This window comes from Pinus tabuliformis, chromosome 1_1 (genome assembly GCF_031772625.1).
Source record: "Pinus tabuliformis cultivar Carrire ecotype Pingquan chromosome 1_1, CPIR1, whole genome shotgun sequence".
Taxonomy (NCBI): Eukaryota; Viridiplantae; Streptophyta; class Pinopsida; order Pinales; family Pinaceae; genus Pinus; species Pinus tabuliformis.
The window spans coordinates 962,711,994-962,736,647 of record NC_142297.1 but is presented as its reverse complement, the minus strand read 5'-3'; positions in this window follow the sequence as shown (position 1 = coordinate 962,736,647).

Sequence of the window (24,654 nt, the reverse complement as noted above, 5' to 3'; positions counted from 1 at the left end):
CTTTTCTTATGGCTTCGACGGGTTTTCCTGGGAGTGTCGCCTTAGCTTGGTCCCTTTTTCTATGTTTTGGGGTCACCTTTTCCTTGCTTTGGATTCGCAGATCCAAAGTCCCGCTTATTCTATTTAAATTTCTGCTCAATACTGATAGTGTACCAATACATCGTGTAGAGCGAGGAAATGTCCAAGAACTCCATCTTGTCCTGGATGTACTTGTGTAGATAGCCGCAGTACTTGGGCATCAAATGCCACTCAGTATCCTTGATACCCAACTTCGTGGAAGGGTATGGAAAATATGTGTGAACTCTGACACATCTTGGGCCCTTCCTTGCCATAGCGTGGTCCACTTTGTGTATTTTTCTTCATAGCTCCCGACAGGGTAAATTGTTCCTTGATGGCATCTCGGAAATAATTCCAAGTGGGTGCGGCTGAAAACAATGAGGGTGTGGCAATGGTTCAACCAGATCAAGCCCTAACTCCTTATACCCTCACCTTGTTGGGGACATGCAAAGAAAAATAAAGCAAGAGAAGGCCTCTCTGATACCACTGATCCGAACTTAAACATGAATGAAACAACTTACAGATATAATCATAAACATAGAGATGCAGTAGAAAAAAATTTCATTTCATTAATAGAAAAATAATGAACAAAGCTTACAAACAAAATGGAAATAAGATAGCTCGGGCGATGGTAGCTTTTCTCTAAGAAGATATGTGGCAGCTACATGCCTATGAGTTGTGTTACAATGAGGCTCAAGGGCCTATTTATTATTGGAAAACATGAGAAAACCCTAAAAAACCAAAACCCTAACCCTAGGAGATGTAACACCAAGAGTTTGTGGGCACCGTTGGGGTTAGTTGGGTAGCCAAGTTCTCGAGGTCGTAACTTGGTCATATTATCTCCATTTGGTGCGTATGATACCTTGTTGGAAAGGTCCCTTTCAGTACTACAGGTTTTGTCACAAGCCTATTCCTATGTCAATGAGCTTGCCGCAGACCTCAAAAAAAAGCCATTTAGGGGATAAAAATTCTCTGGAAGTTCATGACCCGAAAAACTACTAAAAATAGTAAATGTTGAAATGAACAAGGAAATAGATGAAACTGACTAGGGGGTCTAGGTGGAATAGGCGGGTGGCCACTAATATCCACTTAGATCACACTCGTCATTCCATTCAAACTTCTTCCCTTTTCACTGCAAATATGTCATAGGATAGGAAATCAATGAGATGTTCCTAATGAACCTCCCGTAATAACTTGCTAATCCCATGAATGATCTGACTTCATCCACATTCCTATAAGCTGCCCACTCCATGATAGCTTTGATCTTTGTAGGTCCATTTCTATGCCTTTCTTGGAAACAACATGTCCCAAGTAATGAACTTATGTCTAAAAGAAACTGCATTTACTAAGCTTGGCATACAATTGATGCTCTCTTAGTAATCTTAAGACTACTTCCAGGTGTTCTACATGCTCTTCCTCATTCTTAGAATATATCAACATGTCATCAATGAACATTATCATAAAATTTTCCAGATAAGGACGCAACAAACTATTGATCAAATAAATGAAGGTAGCTGGAGCATTAGTCAAAACAAAAGGAACCACAACAAACTCATAATTCCCATACTTGGTCTGGAAAGAATTCTTGTAAATGTTCTCTTCTTTGATGGGTACCTGATGATATCCTGATCTCAAATCTATCTTTGAGAACACTGATGCTCCCTTCAATTGATCAAACAAGTCATCAAACCGAGGAAATGGGTACCTGTTCTTGATCGTCACCTTGTTCAACTACCTGTAATCAATGCACAACCTAAGAGTATCACCCTTCTTCTTCACAAATAACATTGGTTCACCCCAAGATGATACATTTGGCCTTTTGTATCCTTTTTCAAGAATTTCCTTCAACTGCAGCTTAAATTCCACTGACTCTAGAGTGATCATATTGTAAGGTTCCTTTGATGTTGGTGCTGCACTTGGTACCAACTCAAGAGAGAAATCAACTTCCCTAGGAGGAGGAAACTTTGAAATCTCTACTAGAAATACATCCTAAAATTGTTGTAAAACTAGATACCTCTTCAAGACCTTCACATCCTCAACATCCTTACCTTTGTCACTGGAAACATGCACTGCAAACAATACACACCCTTTCTTGCAACTATGCTTTTTCTTCATAGTTGTAACCATTCTCACTAATGTAGGATTCTTCTTACCTTACAAGATTCTCTTCTCTCCATCATCATCCAATCACTTTGTTGTCCTCTGAGATGATTCTAGGTTAGTTAATCATGCCAGAGCATCTAAAATATTTTGTTTGTTTTTAAAGTTTTTGGATGACCAATGTTATGAACAGTTTGAAAACAGGTGCTTAAACCTTAACAGTTTCCAAATAGGATGAAAGGGTTGTCTATTTGTCTAAAATAATTAATTGATTTAAATTGAGTGAATAACAAAGTCTTAAGGAATTATAACTTACTAAATATTCAGACAAAATATTTAATTGATTATAAGAAGGAAAGAAGATAAATAATGTTTGTTTGGTCAACAAAATATATTTAATCTAATGCAAATGGTTGAGACAATTTATTGATATAGAGGAGTTTATAATAACAGACAATTTTATAAACTATTCTCTAATTATTGTTTATAACTTCACTGGGGATTTAAGACTGGCTGAAACTCAGTTTCATCTTACCCATATTTCTGCATAAAGGCTTAAATACATGAAGAAGAACATAATGAAATGAGCACATAAGAAAAACTTACAAGAAGACAAACTATAGGAGGCAAATTCATAATCCTTTCATTAATTTGAAGCAATTCTCCAACTCGATTGCAATTCTTCTTTGAAATCTCATCCAAGGGTTCAAGCCTTAATAAATCGAAGTAAGAGTTATTTATACAAAAATAAAATATCTTTAGAGACCTTTTAAACAAAAATAGTACAAAACTATAGAAATTTTAAAACTGCTAGGTCCTAACACTATCTTTCAGGAATTTTTTGATGATCTGGTCCCCAAAAAGTGCTGCCTAGCTGTCAGTCAGTTGGTGATGAAAGTTACCCCATAGTTTCACATAAGTGATCCCACCTTTCTTGACTTGGTATAGAAAGACTAACTCATTTCCTATAAACTTAATCAACTTGTCATTTGGTGCCATTGATCCTGGTAGTCCTCTCTAGTTGAGTAAGTTAAACTTGAAATGAAACCTTTGGACAATAGTTTTCAAGGCTTGGCACTTGGTCTCCGACTGAGTGATGAGATTATTTTTTTGCAAAACATTATTAATCTCAAAAATGGTTTCAGTCATGTCCACAATCTGTATATGTTCCAACTCGACTTTGGCTGCTCATAAGTTGAGCAACTGGATGAATAAAGTAGTCAATGAAGTTTGAAAATTTGAACTCAATTGAGTTCCTCCTGATTAATGAAGTCCATTGTGTGGCTGTTGGCATCACTTGTTGTTCATCCTATTTGTGTAAAACAATAGGTAACTTGTCTCCCTATTGAAAAATAATCATATGCACTAACATGGAGGAATATTTAAACACTCCTTCAGTAGTAATTTTGATAAGTTGTTCATGCATACTTTCAGCCAAAAATTTACTGTAATTGTACATGAAAGCAGGTTTCTTTTATTTAGAGAAAATGGATAGATAAACTAGGATAGATTCATCTACCCATTGATTTGTTTGGTAACCTAACAAGCAAGAAATTAGGGAAATGATGTGTTTAGCTCTCTGTGGGAACATTGATGCTGGATAAGGAGTGCTCTTTTTAGGAAGTTCAACATCTTCTGGGAGGAAGATCTAAAAAATTTGAGCTCTTTGGGGGAAAGTGAGCTTATGGTATAGGTCCATTAAAACAGTAGTGGAGAAAAAGCTAAGGGAATTGTTTTCAAGGACCATAATCATCTTGTTGATAGTTTCAGGGGTGATAGATATAAGGATGTCTCCATTATGAGCTACCACGGTTCTCTGTAAGAGATTATACTTAACTTGACACCACATGACTAAATAAGGAAAATGATAGGTATAGGGAAACATATACATGGGCAATAAGAATTCCCATAAGTTGATTTCGTCTCTATAGTCCTAATAAGTCTACTTTAACCAATGGTGCAATTCAAACATGTCGAATTCTCACTCTATATCTGTAATTTTGAATAACTGGTCATCTAATGGAATGTAATCAAGGTCTATGGCACCAGAGGCTTTGGAGTTTTCCTGTAATGAAGATTGACTAGAAGAGGGATGATATTTTCTTTTAGGAGCCATAATTTGTAGAATTAAGATGAAAAGATAACAAAAGATTAGGGATGAAAATACCTAAAGGTCTATTGCTCTGATGGTAAATTTAGTTGCAATGAAACAAAAGCAGGAAATAGTGAAACTTAGAAACTAGTGAATCGGGATATAAGACAAGTTATGAAAATTTGTCTAATAGGGGTGAGGGAATTATTTATTACAGAGAATGGATTACCATTACGGGAAGGTCGTTGCTGAACAAAAATATTTTCATTAATGGAAAAAGGAAGAACAACAACGACAAGAAAACAAATAGGCAAATAGGCGGTAACGGATAAGGACGTGTGACACGTAATGATTGGGAATGGATCGCATAGGAAGGGAGTTACCATTGGCGAGATAACGAAAGGCGCGAGAAAGGATAAGAGGAATTCGGGGGGGGGGGGTGGTGGTAAGCGATAATGAGCGGGGGGCTGCGAAGTGCGGAGGAGCTACCACGTTGTGAGGGGCCTGCGCAGGATGAAACCACTTTTCGGACCCCTCCTACCATTATTGTGCAACCATCAGAGGGAGTGCGAAATGACTTCCTCGTTGTTGATATGGGAGGGGAAGAGGATCGTTGTCCAAATGTGCAATTTATTTAGCGCTTAGCGACAAAATCATTTTTTTCATTTTGTGACTTTGACTTAAAACTTTATAATATTTATTTGTACAAAAATTAATCACCATAAAAGGTAATTGAGTCCTAATCTAATATTAATCTAACTTTTGGCGCATTTGGACTAGTAGCCATTATTTCGCCTAATTTATTTTTAACCCTAATCTAATACATCTTTGGCCAAATTTTGATCATATATGCCATCATTTATTCTATTCTATCTTATCTAATAATGTTCTACCAAGATTAAATAGTTTGGTGAACTTATTCTCTAATCTAAAACATAAATTTAAATGATTTGATCATGATTAAATTGTATGATTCAAATCAAAATAAGGTCGTGGCATTTAAACAAGTTGTACACAAAAAACTTAATTTACTACAATGTAGTTTATTTCTTTGAAGTGACATTTAAATAGCCACACTTATAAAAATTTTGATTTTCTTTTGATGGGGTTTCATTTCATTTCTTTTTTTCTTTCTACTTTTTCATGTTTTCATTTTCTTTATTTTTTCATACCCTATTTTATAAAATAAAAACTAAGCTATCAAAAATAAAGCATGTTACAACATCGTTTCCATCTGGGGACTGCTTCCTCCTGCAGGTTGCATAGAACTTGCAAATCCATGTGCCTTCTCCTCCAGCTAATGGGGTCTATGTTGAAACAAATACACAATGCATGTAAAATAAACTCTCCGGTAATATACAATGATGAATGAATGGGAACCTCTCAATACTGAATGTAGTGCTTCAAGTATTTTCCATTGACAAGCAATGAGGAATACCATCCCTCCAATTCTGTAGGATGAAAGTGTCATTACTCTTAACCTTAGTAATGCTAAAAGGTCCAAACCAAAGGTTATCAAACTTTGCATGTTTTCCTTTGTCTTCTCTTATAGCATCCCATCTTAATACCAAATCTCCTTCCTTAAAATCCCTTTCCTAGATTTCCTATCAAACAAGATTTTCATCTTGTTTTGGTATTTCCAAAGTTTGTAACGGACTTCATCTCTATCTTTATTAAGTTCTATAATCTGATTTATCCTTCTAGAGAAGACATTAGGTTTTTTTGATTCTTCCAAAAAAATCATGACAGGAAAAGGTAAATGTGTGGGAAATATAGCTTCTTTACCATAAACAACCTAAAAAGGAGATTTACTTGTTGATCTCTTTGGTGAAATCCCGTTGGCCGAAATTACATAAATGATATGACTGTCCCAACTCCTTTTGTGACCCTCCAATGTTTTCTTTATAACTTTAACTAAACTTTTGTTTGAGGACCCTACCAGTCCATTTCCTTGTGGATAGTATGGAGTAGAATAATGCAACAAAATTTTATATTTCTGACAAAACTCAATCATCTCAACACTGTTGAATGCTGTTGCATTTTATGTCACTATTTTCCCGGGGCATCCAAATCTAGACAATATGTATTCTTCAATAAATTTTATAAGTACAATATCAATTGCATTTCTGACTGGAATGGCCTCTACCAATTTGGTAAAGTAATCTGTGGCAATCAATATCCATCTATGTTGACTGCTTGATGGACGATGAATTTCACCAATGAAATCCAATCCCCATTGAAGGAAAGGTGCTTGGACTAGTACTGGAACTAATGGAAGTGCTTCTAATCTCTACTTTCCAGCAAACATTTGACATTGAGTACAACTTCTAACCTTTTCTCCCACTAGTAAAAATAGAATAAGCCAATAAAATCTTGCTCTGAAAAACTTGTGTGCTGTATCCATCCAAGCATAGTGCCCTCCACAAATGCCTGCATGAAATTGATCAATGACCCCTTCTGTCTCATTTTATGTTAAGAAAAGTAAAGGAATGTTAAGAGAATCCTTCCAATACAGATAAAAATTAACAATACAATATTTTATGGCCTTCAACTTCGGTGTTTTACATTGATTCTTTGTGAATTCAGATGGACACTCAAAATTTCTTAGAAAATTCACAATATCAATGTACCAATCAGATAATAAAAATTTCTCATCAATATGAATCGGAATTGACTGGTATGATGAAGAAGGTTCTTGTGGATTCTTCTGTGTTGGGATATCAAACATGAAATGGTTCTTGTGGATTCTTCTCAATTGGGATCTCAGAAGGTTCTTGTGGATTCTCTTGTGTTGGGGTTGCAGAAGGTTCTTGTGGATTCTTCTCAGTTGGGATTTCAAAAACAGAATTTATTCCCAAGATCTTACAATTTGACTCAGCAAGGAGCTTGGTGAGGCCTTGACCCTTTACCAATTTGGTAGTCTTGATAATGAGATCATACTCTAAAATCTTAGTTATCCATCTTCCTCTTCTTCCATCAGTATCAGGCTGAGTTAACACAATTTTAACAACACTACTAGGTACATAGGCAAAGATAGAAGAGTGAAGGAGATAGACTCTAAAATATTTCACAGCTTGAAATAAATAATAGGCATGTTTTTCAAAGATTTCATACTTTAGCTCAACATCTCTCATGACTTTACTAAAAAAGGCAATAGGTTGGTCATCTCCATCTCTATTTTTTTGCAAAAGAACAACAGTTAGGGTTTCAGAGGCAAAATAAAAGATACTGAATGGTTCAGAATAATCTGGGCTGGATAAAATGGGAGCTTCTATAATAGCCTTTTTAATATGATCAAATGCATACCTTACAGGAATAGTCCATTTAACTTCAGGATTCTTTCTTAGCATATTAGTGATATCCTTAACTATTTCAACATAATTAGGAATAAACCTTCTTAAAAAATAATTTTTCCCAAGGAAAGCCTGAATTTCCTTCTTATTCCTTAGTAATGAAAGTGCTTGTATAACTGAAAATATTTTAGGATCAATTACTACTCCTTCCTTAGAAATTATGTGGCCAAGCAGTTTTCCTTCTTGGAGTGCAAATTTTTTTTTTTGGGATTAAGGGAAATCCCAGATTTTCTACACCTGTCAAAAACCTTTCTCAAATGCTTTTGGTCAGAATTGGAAAAAATAGTCAAATCATCAAGATAAATTACAACAAATTTGTTTGTCCTACCCACAAATTCTAAGTCCATGGCTCGTTGAAACGTAGTTCCAATGTTAGTTAACCCAAAAGGCATCTGGGCATACATGAAAGTGCTTGAAGGAGTTGCGAATGCAATTTTTTCTCTATCCTTTGGATGAACCATAATCTAATTATATCCAGAAAAACCATCTAACATAGAAATTATATTAGCTCCTGAAACTTTCTGAAGTAATTTTCAGAGATGATTGATTCAAATTTCTAAAATCCACACATAATATAATTCCACCATTCTTCTTTCGCACTGGAACTAAATTAGCTACCCAATCAGAAAGTCTCAGTGGACCAATAATTTTAGCATCAAGTAGCTTTTTGAGTTCTTTTTCAATAACGGGAATGAGGACATGATTAATTCTCCTTAATTTTTGCTTGAAAGGTTTAGCCTCTAGTTTTAATGGAATTTTATGTTCAATGAGAGATGCATCATATGCCTTTAATTCATTATAAGACTAGGAGAAAAATCTTTGTAGGCTTTAAGGAGGGATAAATATTTGTCTTTCGATTCCATTGATAGAGATGCAAAAATTTTAACACTTCTGATTTCTTCAGAACTTCCATTGTTACAAATTAAAATATTTTCCTTAGGTGAAATTGATAATTGACTTTGGGAACATCATTATGATCAAAGAGCTTCTCAAGTGGGACTAACCCTTTTGGAATAATATTGTTAGATAATTGAATAATGTTATGATCAACAAATTTTGAGTCAAATTGTGGTGTTTGATTTTCGTTGAAACTTCATGATTATTAAGATGTTCTTCCTCAACTTGCAGGGTTGAAAACTCATCAATGACTTGAAAAAAGGATTTTAACTGCTCTTCATCATCAAATATTTTCCGATGTTTAAGATTGTCAGGAATAGATGGTCTATACTTAACTTTAATTTGATATTGGACAAGAATTTGGTCAGGAACTTTAAAAGAACTAGCAGAAACATCCAAGGAATCTGCAAGAATGTATTGATCTCTAGGAATAGCAGTGATATTAAATGCTGAAAAGAAATTTTCTGTTGAATCCCAAATCTCATTCCTATAAGATCTAAGTCTAGGGTGCTTAGTTTGACAATAAGTTCAGAATCACTAAATACACTTAAATTCTGCACCTTAAGACTTCTTTTTAATTCCAATCCTAACAAGAAAGCTTCATACTTTGCCACATTATTAGTTACATCTAATTCAAGCTTATATGATTGGGTAATATTTTCTTTATCTAGTGAAATTAATACAATTCCAACTTCTGCTCTTCCTTTGAGCAAGAACTATCAAAGTACAATTTCCAAATATCAATGTTAATGGTTTTAGGTTTGTCAACAATGTTTTCAATAGTAATATGAGTATTTTGTGAATTATTTGATGATAATTCAAAACATCTAAAGTCTTGATCTACTGCATAAATAGGATGATTCCTAACTTGATCATGTTTACAAACAATATTCATAAATCTAGCTTCTCTGTATAATATGAGATTCTCACCCCCATATACAGGAATAGTGGCATAAGGCATGTCCATTTAAAGGCTTCCTCCTAATTTGGCACAACAAGATCTTGACAACAACATGCCAAATTTGAGAGGGATGTTAGTGAATACAATGTCTAAAACCACACTGTTAGCAGGGATCTGAGCCAAAGTAACTACCATATCTTTTATAAGTCCAAGACAAGGTACTTTCTTAGAGTCAAAAAGTGTAAATATCATGATAAGTTCTAGTGACTTCTAATTGCAGGTGGTCCATGATTACCTTTGGCATCATATTATGGGAAGCCACAGAATATAACATGCAGTTATATAACAAGAAATCATGATTTTTTAGATTCACATGAAAAGGTGGTACATTTTGATCAATCATGTCTGAGCTAGGACCAAAGACTACTGAAAGTTTTTCGCCTTGAAGGATTATCACATCTCCTTCAGCATCAACACTGGATGACTAGATCCATTTAGAAACTTGGTTTTTATACCCTGGATTCTTTGAAAGTTCAGATAAATGGATGGGTATTTTAACTCTTTCCATTTCTCTTTCAACATTGAAAGTAGTTAAAACAATTTTATCATTTAGAGTTGTTTCAGCTGTCTGATTCAATGGTTGAATGGTTGTCGTTTGAGTTTCGGTAGATTTTATTTGAGGTTCACTTACAATGGGAATTTTTGGAGGCCTACCAAGTCCTGACCTAGGTATTTGATCGTATATCCTATTCAATTCTTCAATTAAAAATTCAAAAAAGGCCCGATATTTTGAAATTTGAGAGTCTTCTTGATCTTGAGAAGACTGATTTAAAGGGTGAAAAATAATAGGATTTTGTAAAGATGAATGATCTAGATTATTTATATCTTCATAAATCGAAGGGCCAATGTCTTCTAGTTGTTGGTCATCAATCGTCAATGGGGGTTGGATCTATTGATCAGTATTTGGTCTCTGCAAAATTTGAGTTTGGGGGGCTCTTCTAAATTGAGTTTGAGGTCTAGCAGCAATTTGTTGTATTGTTCTAGGCTGAATTTCAATTTTTGAGATTCTATTTGAAAGGTTTCTAAGTAATGATGCTATCTCATCTATCTTTTGATCATCATTTTTATCCTTTAAGGAAGATCCCTCTTCCTTGATCTTCATTCTCCTTTTAGATTTTTTAGCCTTGGCTTTAAGTTTAGTTGATGTTAACCTATTAGCCTCAACTTCTATAGCGTTTGTTTGCATGTCTTGTAGGATAGGGGGTTCCCTTTCCCTAAGCATGATTGCAAAGTCATCATCAAATGCTTTAGAAAACCAAACTTTTGCTGCTACTACGTGTGGTTTACAGTCAGGCGGCATCTTATGATAAAGTTTATTGAATCTTTTTATGAAATCTGCCACTGGTTCACCATGGTTTCTTTTCAATTCTTCAAATTCTGTACGATAATATATTAGATCTTTCTTAACACCCCGTTGATCCTTGAATATGGTAGTTAATTCATTCCAAGAATGAATTGCATAAGCTCTCAGTTGTCTAAACCAAATCCTAATGTTTCCCTCTAATGATTATACAAATAATCTCATATATACATCCTCATGTTTAATGTTCATATTTATCAGCAAAATCTAAGAAGGTAGCTAGATGATCTTCAACAGACAAACCAATTTCTCCATTAAACCTTGGTAGGTGTTTTAAATACCCATTAGGAAAATTATTGAGCTGGTTAGGAAGATGTAAGGCAACATACCTAGCTTGAATAATAGGTTGAAATGCAACCATATTTGAAGATGAAGATGAATATGATTCAGTAGAAGAGGTGGGAGATGATGTAGTAGAGGATGAGGATGAAGATAGTGAAGTTGTAGGTGAATGTGGAGGTGTAATGGTAGGAGGAGGAGGATGGGAAAGTGGAGGATCCTTACAAGTTTTAAAAGGTGTTTTAATAACTACCTTCTGAACCTATGTTTCAACTTGTTCTAATATTTTCAAACAAAGGTTTGAATATATAGAAAAAGTGTCCTCAAGTTGGGCAGAAGTAGATGGAAATGTATAATGAGTGGCGGAGATAGAATCAATAGATTTTAGCTCTAGTAAATGTACATCTAGTTCTTCTTTTGACTTGGGTGAATCTGAAAATATTTCAGGGAGTTTATATGATTCCAAAGATTGGACTAAGAGAGTTCACTGCATATAAAATCCTTTAGATAATAGTTTTAAAACCCTAGGTGTTAGATGAACCAAATATAATTGGGATGGAACATACCTAAAGGGATCAGAAGCTGAAATATCTTCAGGTTGTAGTGGTACAGAAGAAGAAGCAGAAGCTTCAAGTCTCCTTCTAAAAGAGGCTTCTCTAACCAGTCTCTCTAGATCAAATAAAGGATAAACAATTTGAGAATCAGAATGAGATCTGGTATGCTTTGAAGGAGCCAACTTGGTCTTATGGAGTCGCCAAGTGAAAGATTTTAACCTACAATTTATTTATTCACCTTAAAGAAAAAGTCTTAATCGTTTTCCCAGGGAAAATAGTTCAATTTTCACTCCCCGACAATGGTTCTAGTCAGATGTTGTCCTCTGAGATGATTCTAGGTTAGTTAATCATGCCAAAGAATATAAAATGTTTTTTTTGTTTTTAAACTTTTTTGGATGACCAGTGTTATGAACAATTTGAAAACAGGTGCTTAAACCTTAACAATTGCCAAATAGGATGAAAGGGTTGTCTATTTGTCTAAAATAGTTAATTGATTTAAATTGAGTGAATAACAGAGTCCTAAGGAATTATAACTTACTAAATATTCATATAGAATATTTAATTGATTATAAGAAGGAAACCAAATAAACAATGTTTTTCTGGTCAACAAAATATATTTAGTCTAATGCAGATGGTTTTTGACAATTTATTGATATAGAGGAGTTTATAATCACAGACAGTTTTATAAACTATTCTCTAATTATTGTTTATAACTTCACCGGGATTTAAGACTGACTGAAACTCAGTTTCATCTTACCCAGATTTCTACATAAAGGCTTAAATACATGAAGAAAAACATAATTAAATGAACACATAAGAAAAACTTACAAGAAGACAAACTATAGGAGGCAAATTCAGAATCCTTTCATTAATTTGAAGCAAATCTCTAGCTCGATTACAATTTTTCTTTGAAATCTCATCCAAGGGTTCAACCCTTAATAACTCAAAGGAAGAGTTATTTATACAAAAATAAAAGATCTTCTAGAGAATTTTTAAACAAAAATACAAAAATAGTACAAAACTATAGGAATTTTAAAATTGCTAAGTGTTGGCACTATCTTTTAGGAATTTGTTGATGATCTGGTCCCCAAAAAGTGTTGCCCAATTTCTTGTCAGTTGGTGATGAAAGTTACTCGATAGTTTCACATAAGTGATCCCACCTATCTTGACTTGGTATAAAAAGATTAACCAATTTCATGTAAACTTCATCAACATGTCATCTGGTGCCACTAATCCTGGTAGTCATCTTTGGTTGAGTAAGTTAGACTTGAAATGAAACCTTTGGAAAACAGTTTTCAAGGCTTGGCACTTGGTCTCTAACTGAGTCATGAGATTCCTTTTCTGCAAAACCTTCTTAATCTCGAAAATAGTTTGAGTCCTTTCGACAATCTCTATCTGCTCCAACTCGGCTCTAGCTGCTAAGAAGTTGAGAAACTAGATGAATAAAACAGTCAATGAAGTCTAAATCAGAAGCATCTTGTTGATAGTTTTAAGGGTGATAAATATCATAATGTCTACGTTCTAAGCTACCACAGTTCTCTGTAAGGGATTATACTTAGATTGACACCTCATGACTAAATCAGGAAAAGGATGGGTATGAGGAAACATATACATGGGCAATAAGGATTCCCATAAGTTGATTTTGTCTCCAAAGTCCTGATAAGTTTGCTTTAACCAATGGTGCAATTAAAACATGTCGAATTCACTCTCTATATCTGTAATTTTGAAGAAATGGTCAGCTAATGGAATGTGATCAAGGTCTATGGCATCAGAGGCTTTAGGGTTTTCCTGTAATGAAGATTGTCTAGCAGAGGGATGATATTTTCTTTTAGAAGCCATAATTTGCATAATTAAGATGAAAAGATAACATAATATTAGGGATGAAAATACCTAAAAGTTTGTCGCTCTTATGGTAAATTTAGTTGTAGCGAATGAGAACCTGGAAATAGTGAAAGTTAGAAACTAGTGAATCGGGATATAAGACAAGTTAGGGAAAATCGTGTAATATGGGTGAGGGAATTATTTATTATAGGGAATGGATTACTATTATGGGAAGGTCACTGCTGAATTGAAATATTTTCATTAATGGAAAAGGGAAGAACAACAACAGAAGGAAAATGGATAGGCAAATAAGCGGCAACAGATAAGGACACACGACATGTAATGATTGGGAATGGATGGTGCGGGACGAGAGTTACTGTTGGCAAGATAACAGAAAGCATGGGGAAGAATAAGCGGATTTCGGGGGGGGTACGAAGTGTGGAGGATATGCCACATTGCGAGGGACCCGCGCGGGGTGAAACCACTTTTCGGACCCCCCTACCATTATCATGTAGCCATGGGAGGGGGTGCGAAATGACTTCCCTGTCGTTGATCTGGGTGGGGAAGAGGATCGTCGTCCAAATGTGTAAGTTCTTTAGCGCTTGGCGACAAAATCCTTTTTTTCGTTTTGTGACTTTGACTTAAAACTTTACAATTTTTATTTGTACAAAAATTAATCACCATAAAAGCTAATTAAGCAGGAATCTAATCTTAATCTAACTTTTGGTGCATTTGGACTAGTAGCCATTATTTTGCCTAATTTATTTTTAACCCTAATCTAATACATCTTTGGCCAAATTTTGAGCATATTAGGCCATCATTTATTCTATTTTATCCTATCTAATAATGTTCTACCAAGATTAAACAATTTGGTGAACTTATTCTCTAATGATTTGACCATGATTAGAAAACATATTCTTCTCTTTTTGAGCACCTGCACAAAACATAAATGTGTATAAATTTAAGAAAACTAAACCTTTCAACACATACTGGAATTTGCAATTCATTAATTCATACAAATGCAATGCTTCCAATACCTCATTCACGCAACCAATCCAGAAAATCTTCAACTCTTTTACTCTTTAAGTGCTACCCACTTAAATAGCTGCGCCTTGCAAGCAACAAATAGAGCAAATCAATGAAGTACACTTTATTATAAAATCATCATAAAAAAAGAGTTTGAAATCTAATAATGCAATAATGATAAGAAGATTTCCTACTTTAATCAAACGATTCTCTGAATTTTTTTTTTTTTACGAATTTTATCCTTCGACAGGAGAGGAAGCAAACCAGAACGCAACTATTCGTTTCAAGCCTGAAATATCCAATATGAAATACCATACTCCTTGTGGGATAAATCTCCTGATTCGGATATTAGTTGCCCAAGGATATTCATAAAGATCCTATATTACTATGGGGACATTAAATACCATCCAGAGCAAGTTACTAGCACCATCGTTTTATGTAAATAGGGAGGAATTGTATAAATGGGAAGTTCTCAAACCTGTTGAATAGAAGGACCATCTCCATCTTTTGAGATCTCCTGGCCACTAAGATAACTATGCTAACAGGGATGCCAAAGAAAACGCAGAGCAGGTTCACCAAATTTTTAAAAAATAAAAAATTAGACGCGGGAGGAAGAAGCCCAGAGCAAGTTTATGAAATTTTTAAAAATTCAAAAAATTACAGGCAGGAGGAGGAATGTTGTAGAGCAAGTTTATGAAATTTTAAAACATTCAAAAAGTTACACGCTAGAGGAATGTGGTAGTTGTATCATTGAAGTGTGGATGTACCATTTCTTTTCAGTGTCAGTATCAGCTTATTATGAGGCACGAAGTGCAGCTGGATGGACAGGAACGGTAAGTCGGAGTGCTACGCAGGAAACAAAGACAGTACAATCGTCCAGGAATATTAGGTTAACGGAAATTAGAAAAATCTGATTGCATCCCGATGTCAATGGGCATGTATGACATACATACCGATGTCACATCATCTCCGAAAAGTCGCAATATAGACTACTTCGAGAGATAATGGCTTTGGGAATAGACACTTCACATCACATTTTAAGACTACATTATTTTCAGTTGTATTCCAATCGAGGTTACAGGCATATCTTGAAATATCAGTACACTACAGGTTGGCTTCCCTTACTTGAAATGACAAACGACTATTGTGAATATGCTAGGATATCACTTTTACCTTCAAATCCATAACTATATAATTTGTTATTTTTCCCTTACTTGAAATGACAAACGACTATTGTGAATATGCTAGGAGATCACTTTTACCTTCAGATCCATAACTATATAATTTGTTATTTTTACCATAATTGTTTTTAGAGGCTTACAAAATGTATGGTCAGACACAACGGTAATCATCAAATTTTTAGACAACTAATAATAATGGGTGATCCTTGATATAGTAACAAGATGGCTTGTGAGGTCTTTCAATTATTTTCAATGTTTCAACCTTTTTATATGAATTCATAATGAAATGCCTCATAAGTATGACTTTTAGGATAATCAGATATATAAACATCACTAATTAGAACTGTAACTAGAAATATCTTACACAACTATCTAAATTAGGCACATTAAATCTTGCGATGTGGAAGAAATGCTTATTTGTTAAATTATTGGATGGTCAATAGAAGCAACATCTGCATGCATGCACACGTCATCAAAATAAAGATTTACACATAGATAAAAGCAGGGTCTAAACTTTAAAGTTTGGTGGATAGTTAATAACAAGAGCCACATGGTGACAATGTTGCTATCTTTGTATTTTCTGCATGTAGCTTGCATGCAAAAAATACATCTATAGAAAAAAAGCAAAAGTAGTGACATTGCCACCACGTAGCTCTTGTTGACATAGTATCAATTTAGTGACTTTGTATTCATTATTCGTGTAAGATAAGAGCCATCACACATTGATTCTTGGATTTTTCTCATCTTAATAAAATAATAATCTATGCAATAAGAGCCATCATCAATACAACTTTGGAATAAATTTATATACTCAGGTATTAAGAAATTGAGTGTGTATTTAATAATACTAACAATTGACCCTAAATGTGCAAAGGTACAATGAAGAAAATAACGATTTGGGAAGATCATCTAGAAAAAATAAATCACTAAATATAAAAACTCTTATTTCTAATAGAGTAAATATTATATAAAGATCGATCTCTGTCAAGGACCTATAGCCCAACGACTCATTCCCAGGTTGCACAATGGCCCCCCCTACGAGATTCCATTAGTCTAGTCGACACTACTTCAGGAATGAGGCTAATGTTCTTGTTACAAGAAAAACACAAAATTTGTTAGATTATGAAGAGAAACCTTTTACTTCAGTGGTTGCTTACTTGTTGATGGGAATTTTCCATTGTGACATTTGATTATCCTCAAAGTAAGATGATTGCTAGAAAAGTATTAAGGTAAATAGCTAAATGACCACTGCCATGCAGAGCATGGAAAATTGTGAATAGAAAATGGATTAGTTTTACGAGAGAACAAAGATCTGTTGTTATCTTGACAACTATTAAAAATTTAGTGACATTAATGTTATTGACAATGCTTCAACCTCCATCAGTCCGTCACGATCATTAATGTTGAAATGTTTAAGGTTGGACCAAACACGATCAAGAAAGGATATTTTATTGATTTGTGTCCTCTTCGACTCAAGTGTTTTGATTCCAAGCATGGAAGAAAACTTCAATCTGCACATCTTTCAAATTTATTAATGCCTAGTTTCTTCCTTCAATCTTTTCCACACTGGCAAATGGCACTTCATCTAGCAAACAATATCAATTTAAAGATTGTTTGAGCCAATGACAACCGGTGGCATATACTTTATTCATGTATAATTCATTATCAATGTTTTCCATTGTTTTGAGGGTCCACAAAGTTAGATAAACATTTCAAATTGAAGCAGTCATAGTGTAAATTCCTTTAGGCTAGTTTGGTCACTTAGCAAAAACAGGGCACCATTTCCAACAAATTCAAGAAAGTTGGCAACTTTCTCAAAGTCAAGGACTTGTAGAAGTTAATTGGTTGCAAGTTTTCTTATGTTTCCCAATGAGCTTGGCAGTGATATCACATTATTTGAAGCCTAAAGTTTCTCAAAGAGCAGAGATGAAAGATTTCTTTTGGCAATATTAAGATTTAAACCTACTATGTCAATGGAAAGACCAATCGAGTCCCTCAATAGTGGTGATGCCTACAATATAGTTTTCTTAAATTGATACAAGTTTATGTTTTGTGAAGTGTTGTAGCCACTGGTGAAGACAAGGTTGAAGGCAAACAACTAGAATCAGAGTTATGGTTCTGAAAGGCTGGTGAGAAGAATATTGGGTTTGATTTACATAAATAAAAAGAGACATTCATGGAGGCCAAAAATAATTTTATGAGTTCGGGTACTTCGACATCTCAGAACCCAATGCTGGTAGCCTCGCGAAAGGAGAAACTTGAAGATGCTACTGGGACACAAGCGTTAGATCCCATAGCATTGAAATCATTTCTGCAAACCTGTATGAAGCTACTATGGGATCAGAAGGCAGTAGAGGGATTACAAGAGCTGATAGATAATTGCACCAGCAAGGATAAGACATCCCCAATATAACTCGTAGTCAATAAGGTAAATCAAAGCAAGAAGAGAACCTGTAGGGAGATGTGGTTGACTGCACAGATCGATGATTTTGAAATGGATCAGGTCATCCTAGACTTGGGCTTTGATGCTAATGTATTGCCGAAGCAGACTTGGGAACGTATGGGAAAGCCTAAGTTTCAATGGTCACAAATTCATCTGCACATGGAAAATCAATAGAAGATAATTCCAATGGGGCGCCTGCATGGAGTAATCATAGAAATTTAAGGAGCAAGAGCAATTGCTAATTTTGAAGTTATTGAGATCGTTGATGATAGTAATCCATACCCAGTGTTGCACGAGATTGATTGGGCTTTTGACATGAATGCAATCATCAACTTAAAAAGGCGAAGCATGGTATTTGAGAAGAATGAACATTGAGTAATTGTCCCGTTGCATCCCGTTGAATGTGCGTGGTACACAGAACCGAACCGTGACTACTATGAAGATGATGACATTGAGCACATTTATAATTTAACTACACATGATGAAGATTGGATCAATCCCACTATGGATGGATGGATTAGTTGGGAAAATGATAGCTCCTTCTAATCCAACTCAGATGAAGAGTTAGAAAACCGACAGAATTGGTTGCATGAGGTCTCTACACTGCGATGCAATTGACTGACAAAATTGCTACGCTCTGTATCTACTGAGGTATATAACTTACCCTATTATGATGGCTTGGGTGATGTCAATTTATTTCTTGAACATTTTGAAAGAGATGTACGAGAAGAACATCGGTTCCAGGTCTTAGATCTAGCGTTAAGAGTTATGCCTGCAAGATGGTGGGGTACGCACATGGAGAATTTTTTTGACTAAAAGGAATATTCTCAAATGATGCGATTAATATTTGGCTACACGAACACCTAACTCACTGAAAAATACACAAGGAATGATGATCTGTGCGACATCTGGTAGGATGGACTAAGGCGTGGGGTGAAATACCTCAACTTGAGTGGGTGCATATTTTTTTTCGTACCCTAAATTTTATTCTGAAAAATTGGTATTTAGAAATAGAGTTGCGACACAAGACCATTAACTGGGATGAGATGAAAGAAATATTCCTACTCACATTCAGTTTTGAAGATGGGTTAGCATGCATTAATGAAGCACTTCAGAAGATTAAGGCACCAATCTTCCGAACACCCGTCGAACCAATCACGTGGGCATAACCTGACAGGAGTACGCAACTACAACATGCATTAAAATGTTACAATATTATAATGGAAGAAGCTGATGAGGATCCGAGGAATATCAATATCCCTTAATCATAAGGACAATGTGAAGTTGAGGGACCTAGTGCAAAGATCCTTGATATTTCACAACCAGTGCACACAAAGTAGGTGAATATTAGCTCAAAGGCATAACCAAAATTAGCGAACATTAGTGACAATTGGGATGAAGATACAATGGATAAGGTAGTTGAATTGCTATATGAATATCATGACTTATTTCCAACCAATTTTTCTAACTTGAAGGGGATAGTAGGAGATTTGGGAGTAATGAAGGTCAATTTAAAACCCAATGCAAAGCCTGTTAAGTAGCGCCCCTATCGGTTGAACCCCAAATACAAGGAAAAGGTACGATAGGAACTTGATAAAAATCTCGCAGCCAAAATAATCGAGCCTATAGAGGAATCCGAGTGGGTCAGTCCCGTGGTGGTCCAAGAGAAGAAAACAAAGGGTGATATAAGGATTTGCGTAGATCTGTGGAAGCTAATCAATGCATGCCTCGATGATCCATTCCCTACGCCATTTATAGATGGCGTTCTTGAGAATGTTGGAGCATAGGAAGCTTACTCATTTACGAATGGATTCTCGAGATACTACAAAATTAAGATTCGCCAGAAGACAGAAGCAAGACTACCTTCGCTATTGAATGGGGCTCGTTTGAGTATACAATTATGCCTTTCAGACTCAAAAATGCCCTTGCAATTTTATCGAAGGTGGTTGTCACGATGTTCAAGGAGTTCATTCATAAGCTTTTGGAGGTTTATTTTGACGATTGGAAAATGTTTGGGCTGGCCAAGAACCATGTTTCTAGTCTAAGCCTGATGTTGAATACCTGTAGGAAGTACCAGATCTCTCTGAACTTGAAGAAATGAATTTTTTGTGTTCCTTACAAAATATTGTTGGGCCACATTGTCTGTAAGCAGGGATTGATGGTAGGCCTTGCTAAGATCATCGTCATTATCAATCTAGAGCCCCCTAGGAATGTAAAGTAGTTACACGTGACATTGGGTCATATTGGGTACTATAGGAAGTTTGTTAAGGCCTATGTGTAGATCATTGTGCCCATGGAGAGCTTTTTAAAGACAGATGTTACGTTTTGTTGGGATGATGATTGTCAGAAAATATTGGATACTTTGAAGGAGAAGATGGTTACGACACCAATCCTAGTATTCCTCGATTGGAAGAAGGAATTTCATGTGCATGTGGATGTGTCTTGCATAGTGTTGCGAACCATCTTAACACAACCAGGGATAGGAGATATCGATCACCCGATTGTCTTCACTAGTCGGAAACTATATAAGGCTAAAAGGAACTACTCAACCATAGAGCGCAAGGGTTTGGCCATAATTTATGCACCATAAAAGTTTAGGCATTATCTACAAGGTGCACACTTTAAGATGCACATGTATCATTCTTCTTTGAAGTACCTGATCAATAATCCTGTGTTGGGGGGGGGGGGAATCTGTAGGTGGTTGCTCCTTTTTCAAGAATATGATTTTGAAGTCATAGTGAAGCTCAGGAGATGGAATGCTAGACCAGACCACCTGTCTCGAATAAAAAATGTAGAAGGGCCTACAAATGTTGAGGAAGGATTACCTAATGCATAGCTCTTTGCTATCAGGGTTACAAACGAGTATTTTGCAGACATCATTTAGTTTTTATCTATTGGCATAGCCCCTAAACGTTATAGAACACAACAAAAGAAGGAACTAGTTGTCAGGTGTTAGGCCCCTATAATACTAGTGATTCCCCCATTAATATTTTCATTGTATCCCTTATTGTTATTATTTTGCCCCTATTGCCCCCATATTGTTATTAGTATGCCCCATAAAAACCCACTATTGTTATTTTTGTGCCCTTATGTTATTACTGTTATGTCGGCTTGATTACATTGTGACCCCTTAGACTCCTATATATAGAAGGGAGGTTTAGTCATTTGTATCATCCAAAAGTTGTTCATTTGTGTAATGTAAAGGAGGTTTCCCCCTCAAAGAGGCTGAATTCTAAGTCGTTGATCTATATTTTCTATATTTTTGTGAGCTGGTTTCCTAACATTTGGTATCAGAGCTTTGGATTTTAGGGTTTCGTTGCTCCAAACAGGTCATCGTAGAATTTTCGCTATAAATTTTTTTCTGAGACGTTTCAAAAGCTAAAAACAAAACCCATTTGGGCCGAAATCATTTTGAACTTCAGATCCAAATTACAGAGCTCGTCTCTCCATATTTTCGGAGATATGATCTGAGGAAGTTGGCATTTTTGTAGACTCCTGAATTACATTCCAAACAGGTGACTTGGGGAAAATCGTCATAAATTTTGTTTTGAGCATCAAATTGACATTTCGTAAGAAGATTCAGAAAGAGGACGGCCTGTAGTTTTCTGTGTATCAGTTTTAGGTACTAAGGTCGAAACAGTGGAACATGGCACATCGTACAAGTTCACTCTACTGAACTATTCTATAATTAGGTCACCGAGGGAGATTTGGCATAACTCTTCCTTGGAGAATCCAATCTTGATCCAAATTGTGGTGTCAGAAAGAGGACTCAAAGGTGTATGAAGATTTCAGATATTCGAGATCTACAGTTATAAATATACAACAGATTCAATATCGAGCTCTTACAAAGTGAAAAAAAGGTGTGTAGTTTTTTTGAATTTTGCATAAGATTGGTTTGAAAAATTGATTTGAAGGAATTCAAAGGGAATAGTGAATAATTATTAGCATTAATTAATGCCCCGAAGAAAGAAAATGGAAACACCTAGTAAGCAACCTGAAAGCTCTAGCATGACTCGTGAAGAAGAGGAAGAAATGCAACATGATATATCAAAATTACAAGACCAAGTACAACAAATTTCACTCTCACTAAAGGTAAATGAAGCCAAGATGAATGGCGTGGAAGCTAATATGAATGGCATGCAAGTTAATATGGATGGCGTGGAAGCTAATATGGATGGTTTAAAGAAAGGCGTAGAAGCTAAGATGAATGGCATGGACACTAAGATGAATGGCATGGATGATAAGATGGAAGAATTGAAGATAAATTTGAATAAGTTGCTACAAGAAATGGTCGCTAATGGTGAAAGGGTAGTAAAGGAAACTCATGATGAGAACAAACAAAATGTTAATCATGATTTCATAGACTCTAATGTTTGATTGAAGACCCACCATGTTCCAAAAATCGATATGAGGAAGTTTAATGGCAAGGATCCCGGGAACATGGATACTACAGATGGAGAAATTTTTTGATCTCCATAATGTGCAAAACACACAAAAGGTACGTATTGCAACTTTATATTTGGAACCAAATCGGTTTGTATGGTATCGATGGCTTTGCTCTCGTAAAAAAATTGTCACTTGGGAAATTTTTACGGAAGAAATGATAGCACATTATGAGGATACAGAAAACAACACTTTTTTTAGCCAATTGATAAATCTCAAACAAAAGGGTTCAATGATGCAGCACATTGAGGACTTCCAAAAATTGAACATAAGGGTAAAAGATATTCCATAGGAGCATAGGATTGATGTGTTCATCGAGACTTTAAAGGATAATATCCAACATGAGGTTTGCCTTTGGGAACCTAATTCATTGGAGAAGGCATTCATGTTAGCAAGAAAAATGGAAAGAAAAATTATGGCAATGAGGAAGCCTATCACTCACTACTATAAAGATGGAAGTGTTGTTGCCCCTAGCCTTCCACAACCTACAAGGTTGACACCACAAAAATTAGAAGAAAAAATAGCAAAAGGGATTTGTTACAGTTGTGATAGAAAATACACTAAAGGTCATAAGTGTGCTAAGAAGAAATTATTCTACATAGATTGTGAAGAGAAGGAAGAAAAGGAACAAAGAATGTCAAAAGAAGAGGATATACTCCAGGAAAAAACCATCGATAAAGAAGAAATGAATCCGACCATATCTTGTAATGCATTGGCTGGAATTACCACTCCTCAAACTATCAAGATAGAAGGACATATCAAGAAGAAAAAGGTAATAGTGTTGATTGATTCGGGAAGTACCCATAATTTTATTCATTGTAATATAGCAAAGGAATTGAATTGCTTCCTATATCCAGCACCAGAGTGTCCAGTGATGGTTGCAAGTGGAGGAACCATAAATTGCTCTGGAAAGTGCCATAATATCAAGCTATCCATGGGAGAATATGTATTAAATAGATCAATGCTTTCCATTCCAATGGGTGGTGCTGATGTTGTACTAGAAGTCCAATGGTTACAATCATTGGGTACAATAGCTTTTAATTTCCAAGTACTTTTCATGAAATTTTGTGCGGAAGGAAAGGAAGTTGAATTAAGGGGTATTGCAGGGAAACTGGGAAAGATAATCAGCTTTAACGGTATGACAAATCTTCTAAAGAAGGAATAATGAGGTGTAATTGCACAATTATGTTTGCTAGAGGTTCCCACATCGAAGTCATCTATTTCTCCATATATCCAAAAAGTATTGGAGAATCATTCCAAGGTATTTGAGACTCCCAAAGGTCTCCCACCTATTCGTGATCATGATCATGATATTTATTTGATTCCAAGAAGTGTTCCCTCCAAATTTCAGGCCGTACAGATATCCTTATGCCCAAAATAGTGAAATTGAACGTATGGTTGCAGAAATGCTAGAGGCTAGTATAATTCAACCTAGTCAAAGTTCTTTCAATACTCCAGTAGTATTGGTGCACAAGAAGGATGGATCATGACACATGTGTCCAGATTATAGGGAGCTCAACAAGCTCACTATTAAAGATAAATTTCCCATTCCTGTCATTGATGAATTACTGGATGAATTGCATGGATCAATTTACTTCACCAAGTTGGATCTTCGTTCAGGATATCATCAAATCAGAATGAAGACTGAAGACATTCCAAAAACAGAATTTAGAACTCATGAGGGTAATTAGGAATTTTTGGTCATGCCTTTTGGCCTTACCAATGCACCTTCTACATTTCAAGGTTTGATGAATTCCATTTTCAAACCCTTCCTTAGAAAATTTGTGTTAGTATTTTTTGATGATATACTATTCTATAGCAAGTCTTGGAAGTATCATGTTGAACATGTTGACAGGGTGCTCAAACTATTGAAGGAGAAACAATTATATGCAAAAAGCTCCAAATGCTTCTTTGGAGTACAAGAGATGGAATATCTGGGTCATATTGTATCTCATGAAGGTGTTAAGGTAGACCCTAGAAAAATTAAAGCCATTAAGGAATGGAAAATCCCCACATCCATAAAGCATCTGCGAGGATTTCTCGGGTTGACAGGGTATTATTGCAAGTTTGTTAAGAATTATGGGAGA